Raw genomic sequence first — 19,963 nt, forward strand, 5'->3', positions numbered from 1 at the left:
GCCTTCCCCAACCCCGCTTGCCCACCCTCTCCTCATTCTGGAAGTGTGAATATCCTTATTGTGTTTGACTCATCTGTACAACCCCCAAAGTTTCCAGTTTGGGAAAGTTCAGAACTACACAGAGGCACCTGATATCCTTTCTGAATCTTAGTTCCATTTACTATGCTTCATTCTTCCGATATTAGGAGACCATTGTAAATTACCCATGATCTTTCTTCTGATTAGGTTATTATACCTCACACTCAGGGGAGTTCTCACTATGGTCTCTGACTACTCCGACTTATTTGCATAAACCTAAAGTGTTCAGCCTCAGTTATTTTTGTACCTCTTGGGAGAGTTTGAAGCACTGCATGCCTTCTGAAAAAGAGGAACCTATTTTAGTCACATTGTTGAAGTCAGCAGTCTCTCAGTTTCAGGGTTTTTTAAAAAGGAGAATGAGAAAATAAAGGCATTCAAATATCTGAAGCCAGATGTTTCAGGGAGGAAGGATACATTTAAAGGAGGGAATGAAGTGGCACCTGATTACAGCTTGGAGCTTGCTTCATCATGGGAGGGAAGGACTACTTGTTTCTTAAGAGTAAATTACAAGTGAAAACATCTGTTTCAGTCTTTCAGATCTTGCCTGCCACATTAGATCCTCTAAACATCAGAAACACAAGTCTGATTTGCTGCTTTTATACGAGACTATTGTAAGGTCATTGTTTACCTTTTCCTCGCTGATTGTTCTTTGTTTTGCAATTTTCTCATAACTATGCCCCCTCTTAATTCATGTGTTTTCAAAGCTATATATGCCCTTTTGGTGGCCATGTTACATTTATGGATCACTTGTGTCTAGAGAGGTGTGCATCACCAACCCCTTCTGACTTTTTCCTGTCAAATCAAAGCTTTTCATTTTAAGAAAGCTTTTGGCTCATAGAGTTTTGATCTCTCTGTGGCTGTGGATGTGAACATGGGAAGATCAAAAGGGGCACTGGTGGCACATGCCCTGCATCCCCTATTTATATGGACACTTGCCACCCCAATGCATTTGCCTCACTCATCCACTCCCACCTGACATTCTTTGAGACACCTTTCTCTTGCCCTCACTGCAAGCATGTCTCATTTCTACTGTGACTACTTGGTCTTCTTCCAGGATGGAGAAAGCTGAGGTTTCCACCGCCAGACCCCACTACTTACTTGGTGGGGAAGAGCAGATGAGATAACACTGCAGCCAGGATAGTAGCATGGTTTTTATCCCTTAAAAAGCAGGAAGTTAAGGTGGTGGAGCAGCAGCAAGCTGGCCATTAATAACCCACAGTTATTGCTGTTGCTGCTGCCATATGGGAGACAACTGCCTCCCCATGGGGCATCCATCTTGCTTGCCCACTGCTGCACCATCAGAAGCTCATCTCACACTTAAGGCTTCCCCTCCCTTGTTGCAAGGCAGATTCAGCCTCCCAAGTCCTAGATTTTTCTGGACCTCTCTCTAGCCATGCTCACTAACTTACCTAGCGTGTGCCACAATAATAGCTTCAGCACATGTGTCATTCTGTTGCTCGGACTGAGTAGCATTTGGGAGGGCTGAGGAGAATGAGCATGCAGAACGGCTGCTACTTTTGCTTCTCTTCACATTCAGAGTCCAGAGCAAGCGAGTTGGGGGGAGAACCAGGTACAAGGGGGTAACAGTGGGGGAGACAGTTCTGTCTGAGAACCATGTGTCATCTTCCCCCAAGAAACCTAGGAGAAATAAGGGGGATTAAAACAAACGTTTTCTCCCCTCCCCCCCACACACACAAAAATTATGAGTGAAGGGACATGATCTTGCTGTAGGAGAGCCTGCATCTCTCCCACATGGGAATGTGCCCTCCATAGACTGAGAGGGTAGTAGCACTACCCCCAACTGCAAACTGTTGGTGACAGTACACTTTTCTTCCCTAAAACCCCTAAAATCAATGTTGATGAAAGAGTGGTGTTTGTGTGGGAAGAGGGAAGAGCACCCCTTCATCCTGTCTCTTTCTACCCTTCTATGGGAGGGGAAGGGAAACTTGGACTACTCAAGTTTCCAGCCTAAATACCCTTCTAGAACAGTCATGTACAGGTTTATTTAGAAGCCCTACCATGTTCAGTAGGACTTATTCCCAGGTAATTGTACAGAATGTTGTGGCTTTAGGAGAGGTAGTGCCACAGAACTAGGTGGGGTTTGTTTTGTAATTCTAAATAATGATTGTATGACACTTTGGGGGGCTCTTATGAGGAGAAAAGTAGCATAGAGACATTAATAGAAATAAATGATGTCAGTCTGTCTTATGGCAGCCTGCCTGAAGGACATTAAAAAGTTGCTTGGCCATTATTTCATCAAGAACGCGAAGCACTTTCATCCTTGAGGAAATGGGGATCCAGGGATAAGTCCCTGCCAGATAGCCTCTATTCTTCCTTAAACATTCCAAGGATGTTGTAAAAAAGGGGGGGGGGTTCATCTCAATAAGGCGGTTCCCATGATCAGTGGGAGCTGCCTGGGGAGGGTTAATGGGGAGAGTGGGCTTAGTCAGCTCTCCCTGCACGTGAGCAGGCAGTCTACTCTGGGCAGCCGAAGCGGCCGCACATGTGACTGCCAGCTCCATTACGGAGCTGGCAGGGGCAGGGAGGATCGGGGGCCACGCGCCCCCTGGAAGCTCCAGCATACCCTGCACGAGCGCCCAGGGCATGCTGGAAGCGACCCCTGAGCTGGGAGGCGGCTTTTTGCCTCCCCTTCAGGGGTCTTCTCATGAGGAGCCCTGGCACGGAGCTGTACCATGGCTCCTCACGTTGGCCAAAACTGGGTTTGCAGAGCTCTCTGCTCTGCAAACCCGGTTTAAGCACGGGGTTACTTAAGCAGGTGACCTGCTTAAGAACCACCAGGCTCGCAGCCGAGCCTGGTGGTTCACACAATGGGAGAAAATCGGGCTAGCCTCCGCTAGCCCGATTTTCTCCCATCGTGTGAATAGCCTCATTTTTATTAAAATCTTGAATACATTTACTCCAGCCCTATCAAAATAACAGGTACAGTCTCCATCTTCTCCCCCACCCAGGAAAGTCCTATCAGAATGATCATCTTGACATTCATTTTAGTATTTTCCCCCTCACTCAAACCCCCCAGCACCATACTTCACCCACATGCATAAATGTATTAGTATGGCTGGCAGACAGAGTCCAGTGCAGACTAGGGGTGTGCAAGCTGGCTGTGAGACCAGTTCAGTTTGAATCCAGATAGGATTCAAATCAACCCGGCCCAGTCTGGTCTGCTTCAGCCATCGAGAAGGCCGGGCAGCTCGTGGGCCAGCTCAGGGGGTATACTTGTAAAGTAGAATTCCCTAGTAGTGCAGGGCAGGGTGGGTGGTAGAAAGGCTCCTTTTTACCTTTAAAAATCAAGTTCTGGGGGTGGTGAGCGCATCCTCCTCCCCACTGACCCAGCACCTGATTTCTAAAGGTAAAAAGGAGCCTTTCTCTTGCCCCCCACCCCATGCTGCATTACTAGGGAATCCCCCTTTATTTGTGAATTGGAATCCTCCCTGGATTCTGCTTTACAACTATACCCGCCCCCGCCCCCCAGACCAGCCCGCAAGTTGGTTCTTCGAAGAGAGGAGAGGAGAGCTGGTCTTGTGGTAGCAAGCATGACATGTCCCCATAGCTAAGCAGGGTCTGCCCTGTTTGCATATGAATGGGAGACTTGATGTGTGACCACTGCAAGATATTCCCCTCAGAGGATGAAGCCGCTCTGGGAAGAGCAGAAGGTTCCAAGTTCCCTCCCTGGCTGCTCCAAGACAGGGCTGATAGAGATTCCAGCCTGCAACCTTGGAGAAGCCGCTGCCAGTCTGTGAAGACAATACTGAGCTAGATAGACCAATGGTCTGACTCAGTATATGGCAGTTTCCTATGCTCCTATGAACTGGGGGACTGTCCTTTGGGGGCTGGTCCAGTTTGAACTCAGATCACATGAACCTGGTCAGCTGGATGTCAAGCCCGGATCCAAGTGAGCCAGCTCGCACATCCCTACTGCAAACACAGACAGATACAAACTGTTTACCAAAATAAAAGAAACAAACTACACACATACACACAGCTGGCTGCCTTGAGACTTTGTAGATCTAGTGGTGTGCATGGTCCGAACGCAGCGTGGTCCGGCACTTGCGGGGGTGTGACTTTAAGGGGGTGGTGGTAGTACTTCCCCCCACCACCACCACTCTTCCTCCTCCGGCGCTGGTGCATTTAAGAAGCTTCTTGGGGCGGCAGAGTTCCTCTCTGCCGCCCGTGCCCCCGTTGTTGTTCATTAATGCCTGCAATGCAGAAGAGCTGGTGGAGCGCATGCGCCCTTCGCTGCGCGCGCGCTCATCTCTGCCACGGGCGCACGCTGCATACGTCATGCGGCGTGCGAGCGCCCGCAGCGGAGATGAGCGCGCGTGCCGTGAAGTGCGCATGCGCTCCACCAGCTCTTCTGCATTGCAGGCATTAATGAACAACAACGGGGGCACGGGCGGCAGAGAGGAACTCTGCCACCCCAAGAAGCTTCTTAAATGCACCAGCGCGGGAGGGGGAAGAGTGGCGGGGGGGAGTACTACCACCCCCTTAAAGTCACACACCCCCACCCTGCCAGACCGCCGGAATTCCGGACCAGTCCGGCGGCGTTCCCTATGGCCCCCGAACCGAACCACGCACACCACTAGAGACCACTGCTGCTTGTGTGTGCGTGCGTGTGGAGTTATAAGTATTCATGAATATTTTATGCATTTCAGCCCTTCAAATGCCAAGAATTGTTCTGCCATGAGGTCTCAAAAGCACAAACATGTAGAAAAAGAAAAAGAAATGCATAGGCTATGCCCTTATGAGCTGGGCATGTGTAGTAGGGATGTGCTAACATGTTTGACGTCGAACCTGTTCAGTTCAATCATTTGGGGTCAAACTGAACCATCCCCTGTTTGGACAGAACACCCCCAACTGTTTGTGGGGGTTGCAGATTTTTATATATATATATATATATATATATATATATATATATATATATATATACACACATACATACATACACACACACACACACATACACCAAAATACCTTTTTTTTTTTAAACTTACCCTCTTCAGGAGAGTTGTTGGACCCGGGTGTGTGTATGTGTCCAGGGAAGTTCCCCCTATCCTGCCAGCCTCCCTTCATGCCGCCACCGGCAATTTGGCCAGCTCTTCGGCCCGTTCGGGCCTTACCTCTCTGGTGCAGTGGCCATTTTGGAGGTTGCCACGCCTGCGCAATTAACCTCTGTGTGACCCAGGCCACTGATCTTCCTAGCTGGGGCTAAGTAAGGTGGGGGGGGTTGTGGGGGGTTGCATCTAGACAGATTAATCTGAGTCTGGAAGGGGTTTTTGGGGGGTGGGGGGCTGTGCCATACCTCAGTGGTAGAGCTCCTTTGCATGCAGAAGATCCCAGATACAATCGCTGGCATCTCCAGGGAGGGCTAGGAAACACTCATGTCTGGAACCTTGGAGAGCCCCTGCCAGTGTAGACAATACTGGCTAGATGGATCAAAGATCTGATTCCGTATAAGACAGCTTCCTATGTTTCTATGTACTCTATTCTGTTCATGGTTTAGGCAGGTATTTGCAAGACAGGTAGGCAGGTTAGGTGCAGGCTGGGGATAGGAGTAGGGCTCATTGGTTGGTGAGCATCTGTTAGCATTTTTAAGCAAAGGGAGAAGTGGTCAGTCAGTTCTTTGAGACATAGTGGTGTAAGGTCTATGATTGGAACTCCTACTTAATTTAAAGACACCACCAACCGAAAAGCCTAAATGATTTGGGGAAGAAATGAGGTCTCTGAAATTGGCCTGACCCCCCTTTGGGGGTTGGAAAGGAGGAGCAGGGATTCAAAGTGCTCAAATTTACTGCTTTCATTATGTTTGTATTATGTTTGTATATACAGAATAAAGAAGAGCAACAAATTACTGAAATGTTTCCTATAATTTCTGCTGATCTTTCCTTAAATATATTCAGAGCAAATGTTCAGCAACTGGAAATAAGGTTACTGATAATGGACTCTTGCTGTGCAGACACACAATGACTTCTGTCCATAGGTTAATCAAAACAAGTCTTCCGCTGTTTTCAGAATAAGGAGGTGAACAAGTTAGGAACATAGGAAACTGCCTTCAACTGGCTGAATTTGCACATAATGCAAAACCAGAGCTTGACAAACCTGCGTTTAATATTTCAAACCATTAATCGCACTGCAGACATTCATCCAACCATAGTTCAGCAGCCTCCAGTTTCAGGGCTGGGTGTCCCCTCCCTCCTCTATCCCAGGCAGCCACATGGTGTTCACATCACCAGACTGAGGGCAGGGTGTCAGCACCAGGTGGCCACCATTGGTCACGATCCTCAAGGGGGCATGTCGATCACACTCAGCTCATTCCGGCTTTGTCAGACTGACGACAGTTTAACCCCTTTCTCACTGTACTCACAGCTATGCCCTTGCTATTAATCTGCAACAGAACATTGAATCATGTGCTAATTCTTATACAGGAAGGACCGCAGAGGGGCACATACAAATGTGGAGTGTTTGGGGGGGGGCACTTGTCAAGGCGGGAGTGCTTTATTCTTTAAGTCCCTTGGCATTTGACTAGATGCAGGCGGTGTTGGGGCCGGGGGCTGGAGAGGTCTGCTTGCTCTCCTGACCATGGTTACCAAATGACTCTGACTGCAGGGCCATGACATCACTGTTGCCAGGCAGAATTGTGAAGAGAGAGGAGGATGGTGGAGGTGCTCCTCTTTTGCTGAGAGGCGGCCATCAAGAGCCATGTTTTGCGTAGAGCCACTGGATTCCTGGGTGGCTCTGGGACGCCCTCTCTATTATTATGGTTCCAAAATCAGCACAAAACCACAGTTATTGCAGCAGCCGTGTTGGGAAGTAACAGTGCTGCTGCCAAACCTCAGGTTAGGGCAGAAAAACTTCCTACAAACCTAAGGTTCAAACTGGAGTTTGGTGAAGTAACTGCAGGACGCTTTCAGCTTGAAACCACAGTTGCACACATTCAGTCATAACAGAGTTCCAACCTCTCCTCCATTTATCTCTGGTTTCATGTTATGTGCAAATGCTGCCACTGAATGCTGCCAGACCATTGTTCCATCTAGCTCAGTATTGTCTAGACAGACTGTCAGTGGCTTCTCCAAGGTTGAAGGCAGGAATCTCTCTCAGCCCTATCTGGATATCCAAGGGCCTTGTTGGAACCTTCTGCTGGTTCTCAGATTTATTCTCCAATTAATAAAAAAATTCAAAAAATCTCAGCATAGATAGTCTCTAAATACTTGATTGTCATTGCACATTTCCTGGTGATGGCAGATATTTGACAAATAGGTAGAAGAGATGTAGATATTTGACTCATAGGATGATCTGACCTTTGACTAGAAGATAATTCTAAAGTGCCACAACCAATCAATGTTCTTACAATTCTTCTAGGGTAGGGCTTCTTATATTCCTTGTTTCCAAATATTGTCCTCAAAGTGAAATTGATTTAAAGAGTTCAGCCATAGCACAATGTCACAATTTTGTATAGAATGTAATATAAATCCTGTAGATTAGAGTCTGCAGGAAACCCCACCCTGAACACCAGAACAAATATATGGTAAGGACAGTGCATACTTCTGTCTTGTGAGTGAGATAACATAAACCATAATGTTGTAATTTCTTGGTGTAAATGTTTAAGATTAGGATTTTGGCACCAACACTGAGCCTGCTGCAATCCAGTGCCTACACAACAGTGCTGAAGTGAGGTGAAGTCAGGTGAAAAGTGAGGTGAAATTCTCTTGAAAATAGTTTCCCCCATTTTTCTTGCCTGGCGAGACAAAAGTACCATGTAAAAGAAAAATATTATATCTATACAGAACAAATGTAGTGGTTAGGCATAAGTGACTCCAACTTCATCATTAAAAGACTATATTCCCAGCTGGTATCAATGAGGGTATGTGCGGTGATTGAAGGCAGCTGCGGATGTAGGCAAAAGACACTGCAGAGTGATAAATGGAATGCAAGTATGGTGGCATTGTACATTTTCATTATAATGACATTTACAGTTAATTAGTTGTAGAATACTTCATATTTCCTTCTCACAGGGCAAAGACAATGCATAGTAGTACCCACACAGAATCTGTGGGATCCAAATGGCTGGTTTTACTCAATAGACAATAAAACCCAGCTTGGGCTTATACACATTTTCTAATGTTAAACTGCCATTAAATACTAAGGTTCAACAAGGTTATTCATAACAGCTTATTTTAAAAGCCAGTTCCCAGGCAGGTCTACACTGTATAGTTGTGTATAACAGAACATTTAAAAAGGGTCAGTAGAAAAGGCTGGGGATGTGTGAACCAGCTTGACCTTGGGCTGGTTTGACATCAAACTGGTCTGGCTCGAGGGCTCACCCTTGAACCGGACCAGGCCCAGTTTGGCTGCACCTTGAGCTGAACAACCCATGCCAGCTCAGGGGCCCGTTCAGGGGTTCTAGAGTTGTTTGTTTGTTTGTTACATTTATAAACCACCCCATCCAGAGGCTATAGGAGGTGCACCACTAATTTAAAAAAACATAAAAACAAACATCATTTAAAACATACTACTTGAAACAATATAAAATCAATTTTAACACAATTTAAATCCAATTAAAAATACTTAAAAACAATTTAAAACCTTGAAAGGCCAGACCAAACAAGTAAGCCTTTAGGGCTCTCTTAAACGTCAGCACTGAGCCTAAATGGCGGCTATCTGCCAGAAGTGCATTCCATAGGCCAGGAGCATCTACAGACAAGGCCTGGTTCTGAGTTGCCACCAGATGTACCAGTGGTAACTGGAGACGGACCTCTCCAGATCACCTCAACGTGTGATGAGGATCATACAGAAGAAGGAGCTCTCTAAGGTAGCCCATACCCAAGCCATTCAGGGCCTTAAAGGTAATTACCAGCACTTTGTATTTTGTACGGAAACATATCGGCAGCCAGTGCAACTGTTTTAAAACAGGCATATGATAATATGGTCTTTCCGGTTTGCCCCGGAGACCAATCTAGCTGCATTTTGAACTAACTGAAGATTTTGAACTACATACAAAGGCAGCTCCATATATATTTACGTACCACCGGGGTTAGTGGTGACCTTGGGGGGGGGGGTGCTACCATGGCTGCAGGGGTTATCCACATTTTCTCCTCTCCCGCCAGCCTCCCCTAGTCTCTGAATGCCCATTTTGGCCCAATTTGGAGCCATTTTGGCTTTTTCTGAGGTGTGCCCTGGCCATTTGCATGTCTGGGTCATGACCAAATGGCCAGGGTGCATGTGTGGCAGCTCTGAAATGGCTGCTCTGCCACCTCAGAATGCACCAAAACAGCCCCAAAACAGGCCAAAATTACCCTTCAGAGACCAGGGGAGGCTGGTGGGGGGACATGGAGCTGCCAGAGATCTCCCTGCAGCTGTTGAGGCAGGAGCCTCCCGGGGCCACCACTGAAACCAGTGGTAAGTTAAAAAAACAAAAAACTCTAGAACGCTTGAACTGGTTCTAATTTGAGCCGGGCCTCTCATTTGGAGTGACAAAACTGAACATGCCTGGCTCTGAACATACCTGAACATGCCTAACTAGCTGTTGGCCTGTGGGGTCCCGCAGGGTTCGGTCTTGTCCCCCATGCTGTTTAACATCTACATGAAGCCGCTGGGAGAGGTCATCCGGGGATTTGGACTGAGTTGTCAGCAATATGCGGATGACACTCAGCTCTATCTCTCCTTGTCATCTGATCCTAGGGAGGCGGTGGATGTCCTGAACCGGGGGCTGGAGGCCGTGATGGGTTGGATGTGGGCTAACAAACTGAAATTGAATCCGGATAAGACGGAGGTACTGTTGGTCAGTAGGAGAGCCAATCGGGATGAGGAGATTTTAACAGTTCTGGATGGGGTTGCACTCCCCTTGAAGGAGCAAGTACGCAGCTTGGGGGTACTACTGGACCCGGCTCTGCTTTTGGAAGCTCAGGTGGAGGGAGTGGCCAGGGGTGCCTTTGCACGGCTTCGCCTGGTGCGCCAGCTGCGTCCCTTTCTCGAGAAGGCAGATCTGGCCACAGTTACCCACGCCTTAGTCACGTCACGGCTGGATTACTGTAACGCGCTCTACGTGGGGCTGCCCTTGAAGAATATCCAGAAACTGCAGCTAGTGCAAAACGCGGCAGCGAGGGTTTTATCCAGAGCTGCCCGTTGGGAACATATCACCCCCATTTTGAAAGAGCTGCACTGGCTACCGGTTCGTTTCCGGGTCCAATTCAAGGTGCTGGTTTTGACCTTTAAAGCCCTAAACGGTTTGGGCCCGGGGTATTTGAGGGACCGCCTGCTCCCAAGGGTTGCTGCCCGCTTGACGAGGACATCTGAGGGGGCCCTGCTCCGGATGCCGACAATGAGAGAGGCCCGGCTGTCGTGCACTCGGGACAGGGCCTTCTCTGTTGCTGCCCCCAGACTCTGGAATGCTCTCCCAGTGGCCATTCGTTCCTCGGACTCCATCATGGCTTTTAGAAAGCTTGTAAAGACTTGGCTTTTTACCCAGGCTTTTACATAATCGTTTTTACTGCTGCTTCTGGGTGTTTTTATTTGTTGTATTGTTTTATGCCTGTTTTTATATGTTTTTATACTCTTAGCATGTTGTTTTTATTGTGTTTTTATTGTATGTTTTTAACTTTTGTAAACCGCCTTGGGGCTATATTTTAACGAAAGGCGGTATAAAAATGCAAAAATAAATAAATAAAAAATAAATAACTGAACAAACTGAACCAAGCAAACCAGTTTTGTGCACACCCCTAGAAAAGGCACCTACACATTACCTTAGTAAAATATTTTTAAAATGCCATTGTTCACATAAAAAGGAACACAAATATACACAAGTCATTTTTGCACTTTAAAATTCCTGGGAAAGGCAGTCTGGTATGTGCTCTTGGGACAGTGTATTTCAGTCCCCCTTTCAGGATCTATTCAGGTAACTCACCTTCATCTCTATAGGGTGCATACCAAATATTATGTGATAGTAAACTATGCTATTATATTTATATTTATTATACCAACAGTGTGTCTGTATGAACAAGCTTACATTCTACATCAATAATTTCTGAATGTGTGTATTGTTAAGGTCTGCATTGTAAGAAATAAATTAATTAAAAAATTAATTAATTAGAGTCTCCTGCGAGCCCAGTGAACTGAGCATTAAGTTATCTCCTGTATGCATCTTATAGAGCCCATTCACACATATCACGAAATCTGAGTTGAAGGGCACTCAGGTTGAAATTTTTGTACATCCAAATGTGTGCAACCATGGTTTGCAAAAGCGACCCGAAGTTTCAATCCTGAAACTCCAATTTGAACCTTCGGTTTGTATGTGTTTTGCCACCCCTACCTGCAGCTTGACGATGCCAGCATTGCATCCAAACACTGATCCACAGTTCCACTCTGCTGCAACTGGAGTTGAGGGAGGAAGCTCTTCCCTTGCTCCAACTGCGATTGGCTGCCGGAGCTGTCCTTCAGTCCAGAAGGATGACCATGAAGTCATTTCCCCCTCCTCTCTGCAGTCTCCCTGACTCCTAGACTGCAGAGAGCCTGCTATCCATTACTTCCAAATATGGACAGGAGAGCCTGTGAGAGAGCAGAACCGTGGTTCCATTGGACCTGCAGTTCCACGTTATATGTGACTGTAGCAATATTGTCATTGCATGTCCTACCGATATACGTTCAGACAGGTTTGTGAGCTGTACCCTCTCCACTGCTCTACTGAGAAGGGCAATTAAATACCCTTTATGGAGAGTTCTGTGTAAGCCTGATTCTAGAGCAGTGTTCAGATATTATGAAGTATGATTGTATAGACATCTGTACACATACATGTTTTTGTGTGAATGACTGTATCTGTGTTCATTTTAAAAGTGAGCCTGGGTACTATTACCAAAAGTGCTCCAAGTTGCTGGACAGAAAGCTTGTCTACACTTTTGGTTTAAAGTGGGGGAATAAGTTTGGCTTGGGGAGCAGTTTTACTTCAGTATCAATTTAAGCAAGTTTGGTGTATTTGGAAAAGGGAAGGTGTAGTTACAGCTCAAAAGCTTTTTTAAAGGTAAAAATGGGAAGTTTAGTTAGACAAGGCAATATAAACAATTTAGCTAAAGCTCTAAATGAGCATCGGTTAGGGTTAGATTTGAATAGTATTAGGCTTAATGCTATTTTTCATTTAATAGAATTCTTCCCACACCAACCTTTATATATTAGAGGAGGCACCATCATAGACTCCCTGCCCCCTCCATAGAGACTGTACTGTACAAAGGTAGGGGTGGGGGTTATGCTGGATGCCCTTATGTTGCCCAGTGGCTTATAATCTTGGCGGTTATATCTTTTTCCTTCTTGGCTCCTGATTCAGCAGAAGACCTTCATTTAACATTTCACCGTCTCCTTGGATGTTTCTATTTATTATCCTTGAGTTCTGGCTTGGGCTCTTATGTTTTGGCAATAACAACGATCTGACTTGAGTTATTTCTCTGCCTCACTCCCACCACTTTTGTCTGTTTTTTGTACATTCTGTGTTCACATCTGAGGGAGCAAAGAAGTCACTCACGGAGAAAGCCATGGGCAGTTGCTAAATAAGTCTGCTTGCTGAAAGGAAGGGAGAATGCAAAAAAATATTAAAGTTATATATTCACAGTTCCTGAGGGGATACTGTGATTAAATGGATGCCCTAGGACCCCAGCTGGAATGTTAAATGAAAACCAAAGCATTCCCTCCATAAGTATGTCAACACAGTAAAGCACCTCACAGCAAGACCCTTGAAAAAGCTGAACTAAAAACTAATCGTCTATAAAAAGAAAAGTTTTCCTATAAGAATAACAACTCCAAAGTGAAACACAATGGGGGAATGGCCATGACACTGAGGTTGTGGTGAGGCTTTTATATAAACCAAGAGGGAATGCAAGCTATTGAAATGTGTGTGTGTATGTGTGTGTGTGTGTATATATATATATATATATATATATATATATATATATATATATATATATAAATACTTCTGTAGTATTTTGAATAACCCTAACTTTTGCTCAGAATCACCTACAGAGTTTTTAAATTAAACACAGAGGTCCTTGTAGCAACACACTCCAATCTAATGGCCTTCTGGCAAGTCTCTTCTCACACAGAGAAGGAAACAGACAGACATATCATGTCCTTTCCTCCCTGCAAAGTTCTATGAAGTAATCAAAGAAAACAGCAGAGAGAATAATGGGTGCCAGTCCAATTTTAAGAGACGGGACCAAGGCAATTTTTTCTTCTTTTTTCTTGTTTTCATTTTGTAATCATTTTAAAATCCAGAGATGCTGCTTATCAATTTACTCTCAAATCCTGTAGGCTTCAAGTCTTTTGGGATCAAAATTTCAAGTGCTGTTAATTTGCAATGGGCTAATTCAGATGATACTTTCCACACACGTTTAGATTCCTCTACCCATGTACAAATGATCATCCGAATAGGGGCGATCCTGGTGGTTCACACAAGCGTGCAAAACCGGGCTGGGCTCCCTTAGCCCAGTTTTGCACACTCATATGAATATCCTCATTGTGTGGGAATACACAAATACATATAGGTGCTCACTATATTTTAGGAACATAAGAATCTGCCTTATACCAAGTGCAAAGCAGTGCCCCCTATCCCCAACTCCCCCAGGCGATCTAGGAGGATACCATGGCTGATAGTATTGAACGCCGCCGAGAGATCCAGAAGAACCAGTAGAGTCACACTCCCTCTGTCAATTCCCCGGTAATGTTGAGCGAAGCCACTTCAACTTACACTCTCAGCATGAGGGAAGCAGCCCCTCTGCTCTCGTGTTTTCTTTTGGTGCAGGTTCACATTGCATGCCTCTGTGTTTTCCTTCCTAGAATGGGAGCATTTGTATACGCTAAAAGATTTCTTCCCTTTTTCCCAACACATGCATAGTGTTTTAACCAGCAAAAACCTTAAGCAAGCAGACTAACAGTGTTCAAAAAAGTCAGCTTGAGCAAACACAGAGGGTTTGTAACTAGAATTTAAAAAGTTTGCTTCTTGCTGCTAGGCAAGCCAGCTCGATTTGCATTTCTAAAGAGCTATTTCTGCATTCCTAAAGAGTGTTTCCCTCTTATCATGTTAATAAGGAAAGTAACAGGGAGGGTAACGGGGGGGGGGGTACAAGGCCATTCCACCTGCCTTGCCAGGACTCACCAACTTGCCCCTTTTTGCCTCCTGTGGAAACTCCAGCCCAGATGGGTAGCAGCCTGCCTGTCTTCTCATCTGTTTCCAAGTTCCAGCTGGCTGGCTGCTCCTCTGCAATGTCAGGTCAGTTCAGAATAAGACCGAAATTGTCCAGGATTTGAATATGCGGAGATGGCAAAACTTACAGCACTTATAAGGGATGAAAATTTGGAATGTTTCAAAGATTGGGAACCATTTTTACTTTACTTAAAGAATTATTTTTCTAATATGGACCTTTCATCAGGGTATGAAATATAGCAATAACAGCAGGTTGCGTTGGGTAAAATCGAGCAGCAATGTGGCGTATGTATGTTTTGAATTATTATAGCAATGGTTTATATGTATAGTTAACATGAACCACGCAGACTAGTAAGCGGGAAGTCAATATTTACTTAATCAAATAAATGAATGTAGTTGGATTGTAAAGTTATTGTAAAAGTCAATAAAAAATTTTAAATGAGCAATTGTCCAGGATTTGATCGTGGATGAGGGAGCTCACCTGGCATGCATAACTGAGACATGGTTGGGGGAGGTGAATGGTCCAGTGTGGGCCCAGCTTCTCCCTCTAGGTTACTCTGTCGTGGAGCAGGCCACTAGGGGAAGTGGGCGGGGGCAGGGTGGAGTGGCTGTGGTCCATAAGAAAACCATTTCCCTTACCAGGGTCCATGTGAGACAGTTGACTTATATTGGGTGCATTTTTTGAGGCTGGGAACTAGAGAACCTAGTAAACCTGAGTTAAAATGCCGTATCAACTATAAAGAACCTTGCAGCCTCCTTTCCCATTTATAGAATTCTGACCCATCTTCCATGATTGCTGAGATGATGCATGACATGAAATGTAAACTACTTGCAAATAAAATATGCCATAAGGGTGAAGCACACAATTAGTACTGTTGGAGTTAAACTAAAAGCATTGTTGAGGCCAAACTGAATCCATGGGTAGCCCAGGGTTTAGGGCACCAAATATTGTGTGTTGTGAATTTGCCCCGCACCCCCCACCCAGTAAATAGATGTGGAAGCTTCCAGTAGAGGCTGGGGCATGGAAACATTATACCTTTAAAATTTTGTTAAAATGTCCTACCTCTGCTGCCCCACTTTACGCAGAGTCCACCCGCCCCACAGACCCCACCCCACCATTCACTTGGCCAACGTGTGCAGTGGTCATTTGAGGAGCCAGCCTGGTAAAATATTTTGCTGGACTGACCCCTCAAATGGCCATTGTGCATACGCACTGGACAACTGAGTAATGGACATGTGTTGTGGGCAGCAGCAGTGGGACATACAAATTTTTTAAGGTATAATCAGCTTCTTCTCCACCAGCCCTGCCCCAAGCAGCACCAGCTAACAAGTATGACTTGGGCATCCTCCCCCCACATTCAGTTAAAATTATATTATGTATGGTACCGAATATAATTTTAGCAGAATGTATTAGGGTGGATCAATTTATAGCAGGCTTTACCAATCCAGAGGCTTCATTCTGCTTGCCAGTCCAAACTGATTTAAGCAGGGCCTCAGATTTTTTCATCATTGAAGGTCTTACCCAATTACCCTCTCCGGCAGCCTATCTTACTCAACTGGAAGCCCCAAAACATAGGAGGCTCATTGTCACTCCCGTGCATCCAACACAGCACACCACCCAGATGACTTGGGCTCCTCCCACTTTGTAAAAGCTCTTTTAGTTACATAGTCTTGTAGTATGCATTATTTAGTAGTTAATAATAAATTAATTAAGCTTTTAGGCAATCATGCCTTTTATTCCTTTTATCCTTTTTATACCTTTTATGCCTTTTAATGTCTTTTTATGCCTATTTAGGCCTTTTAATGCTATTTTGTTGTCCTATTTTGTGCCTAAATGCCTTTTAATGTATCACTCTGCATTACTCTGCCTTACACTTTGCATTGTAATCATCTCCTGTATGATTACATTTTGCATTGTAATGATCTTCTGTATCTTATGCTGGTCTATGACTGTAATAAAGATGTTTGATTGATTGACTGTTTGCAAGGGTTGGTGGACATCCCTATTCCTCTCAGTACTTTCAGAAGGATCCAAAGTTTGATCACATATAATGTCAGGAAGCTCATTTGGCTAGATTCTGGTTTTAGACTATAAGTTTCTAAATTCAAACATCAGAATTGTCCACAGCTAAACAAAAAGAATAGGGAGGGAGGGAGGGAGAAAACTGATGGAATGAATTTTTTAAAAGTAAGAAAATGTCTAATTCTGAAAAGTCTGTTGCCTTTGTCCATGCTATTTTTAACATCTAAAAGGCATTATGTAGCAGAAGCCATAACTGGACTTATTGCAGTAGAACTTAATGTGTTGTATACTGTGACATGCATGCCTATCCATTGCTGTACTTCTGTAAATGTTTAATTTATAACTTGACAGAGAAAATGCAACAAACTATAAAATGTCTCAACGGTTTTAAAGAGAGAAAAGAAAATGGAGCAAAAAAATGATATGCATCAGCCACTGCCCAAACAATCTAAGCCAAAATTCTTATGTATTTTTCCTCACTGTGGACAGGAGGCATTTATGTAAGTTTCCTGTTCAGGAATTCATAGCATTGTGTTTCCATTCTTTTGTGCTTTAGTAGAGATCAAAGTTATTTTCAGGAATAAGTTACTGTTTGATTGGAAACATCTGTGGAAAACCCAGGAGAGTGTAGGGAGGTAAGGTGGGATGTTCAGCAATTGAAATAATGTTGTGCTGAATCGGTACTGATTCACCCCCACAGCATGTTATCTGATAACATCCATGTTTTTCCAACTGCAACCTCTCAAAAAAAAATTTCTTCAGAAGGTTGTAAAATGCATCTTGTTTTGTTCAGTAAAAGTACCACGATAGTGACTGATGTGACTAACAAAGCATTTGTGGAAGGACGTTGTACTAGCTACTTGCACTAAGGAGATTGCGTGGGATTGGTGTTACACTACCACAAACATGCTCTCACTATTGCGACAACTGCACAACCCACAGCATTTCTTGTTCTAAAGGGAACATCTGTGCAAGAGCACCATAGTGCAATTCCACAAATCCCAATTTTTAGCGCAACTATGTAATTTTCTTGTACTAGTAGAAATTTGCTCATTGTGCAAATGTTTTGTTAGAATTTTAGCCATTAAAATTACCATAGAATGAATGGATAAATAGGTGGGTGATGGATAGGGTTATTTGAGAGAGAGAGAGAGAGAGAGAGAGAGAGAGAGAGAGAGAGAGAGAGAGAGAGAGAGATGATGCATATCTGATAGGGTACACACTGGTTTATGTCAGTGTAGTTCACAGGAGATGGCAATGGTAAACCTCTCCTGTATTCTACCAAAGACAACCACAGGGTAGGGATGTGCATGGAACTGGCTTGGAGGCCCTTTATGGGCCTCTTATCTGGTTCAAAGAACTGGTGGTTCTGCTGGTTGGATGGCAATGGGGGTCTATCTTTAAGAGCGGGAGAGGGTGCACTTACCCCTCCCGCTGCTTTCCCCTTCCGGCATCTGTTTTTGTAACAGCTAATCGGGGTGGCAGTGTACCTCCCTACCGCCCCATTGCCCCCATTGGCCAGATATGGCCAGAAGTTCCAGACGCACCTGTGCGCACTGGCACAAGCGCGGGCACGCAGGCAATGCACACAAAGGTGCAACTGGAACTTCCGGCCATATTCAGCCAACAGGGAGGCAGGGAGATATGCTGCTGCCCAAGTAGCTGTTACAGAAATGGATGCCAGTGGGGGGAAAGCGGCAGGAGGGGTAAGTGCACCCTCCCCTGCTCTTAAAGATAGCCCCCTCCACCATCTTTGAGCCTCCCCACTTTGGTACCATGCACACCCCTACCACAGGGCTCTGTGGTTGCCAGGAGTCGACACAAACTCGACGGCACACTTTACATTTACTTTAGCTCTACCAAGATCCTGTTAAGAGCAAGTAAGGCTGGCACACAGGTTGCCACTGATGTCCTCATAGTGGCCAAAATATTCATAAGATTTTAGCAATAGCAATAGCAATAGCACTTACATTTATATACCGCTTTATAGCCAGAGCTCTCTAAGCGGTTTACAATGATTTAGCATATTGCCCCCAACATTTTGGGTACTCATTTTACCGACCTCGGAAGGATGGAAGGCTGAGTCAACCTTGAGCCCCTGGTCAGGATCAAACTTGTAACCTTCTGGTTACAGGGCGGCAGTTTTACCACTGCGCCACCAGGGGCTCTTTTGCCCATTATTCTGTGCTACACCCCTTTTTATGAATTTCCCAATCATATAACAGCTGCATGTATTACACTACATAGAGTCTATATCGGATCTAAAGAGTGACAGTGTGGGGTGATGATGATAAGGTAGCATCAATCCATCATTGCTGTTTTGGCATGAGCTCTTGGATAATCAAAATATGTCAGCGCAATACTTCGTAGCATGACACTACCCTGGCATGACAATACTTGTCTTTCTTTGTTGCTTTCTCAGTACAACAGTTCACAGGGTTGAAACATAAAAGACTTATCTTTGAAAGGTTGACTTAGTGATGTTGCAGAAACTGTAATTAGCTGGTTTTGAAAACAAATTTGCCTAGGGCTGTTTGCTTAGCTCTGTTTGAGTTAAATTTATTAAAGGAAAAATTTAACCCAACAATACAAGGTAACCAACTTTATGAGTCTCGGGAGGAAATGAGAGGTTTTCAAATAACAATTCTGCTAGAAATGAAGATCCATTTCCAGATTTGTGATATGGCATGTGATGTGTGTTTTAGACTGGTGAGCAGTTGCATATATAATTATGCAGGTATTATTTCAAAAATAATTTTGAAATTAATATTAATTGTATTAGTTCCTAGACTTCTTATTCTGGATGCACACTGTGTATGTGCCCCTGGTGGTGCAGTGGGAAAACTGCTGCCCTGTAACCAGAAGGTTACAAGTTCGATCCTGACCAGGGGCTCAAGGTTGACTCAGCCTTCCATCCTTCCGAGGTCGGTAAAATGAGTACCCAGAATGTTGGGGGCAATATGCTAAAATCATTGTAAACCGCTTAGAGAGCTCCAGCTATAGAGCGGTATATAAATGTAAGTGCTATTGCTATTGCTATGTTTAGACACCATGAATTAAAATAAAATCACAGGTTTTATGATGGTCATCTGTTCATTTTAAGTTTCTAATAAGTTATTAGACTTCAGTACACCACAGTCTGCATTGTCATTTCTTGCAAAGACTGGTGTAAACCACTTTGAATTTGAACCATTCTTTTAGAAAATCATCATAATTTAAATATGGCACCTTGAATATAACAACTGAAAACAAGCAAGATAACATATAAAATGCACCATTTTAAAAATTGTGATTTGTAAAGTATCAGACCAAGATATTTGTCATACTCTCTGGAAAGCCTTGTGGAGATAATGACTGAATTTAATATAACTGACCTTGTTGTCCTCCCTCTAATGAGCAAAAATGGACAGAGGTGTCCTTGATCCAGCTGGTGCTCTCTAGAGTCTTGGACTATAATTTATCGGTTTTAACCTCATGGATGATGCAATTGACTAATGGACTGGCCTATCACCTCTCAAAGAGAGTTGGAGATCTTCTGGTCTAAAGTGAGATGGGATTAGTCTTAACTACTTGCTTATTCACAGAAGACTTCACCTTCATGAAAAAGCCATACTGCTACATATCTTCATTTGAACTCAGATAAGTCTTGACTCTGCTGTGGCATTCAT

This window comes from Hemicordylus capensis, chromosome 3 (assembly GCF_027244095.1).
Source record: "Hemicordylus capensis ecotype Gifberg chromosome 3, rHemCap1.1.pri, whole genome shotgun sequence".
Classification (NCBI taxonomy): Eukaryota; Metazoa; Chordata; class Lepidosauria; order Squamata; family Cordylidae; genus Hemicordylus; species Hemicordylus capensis.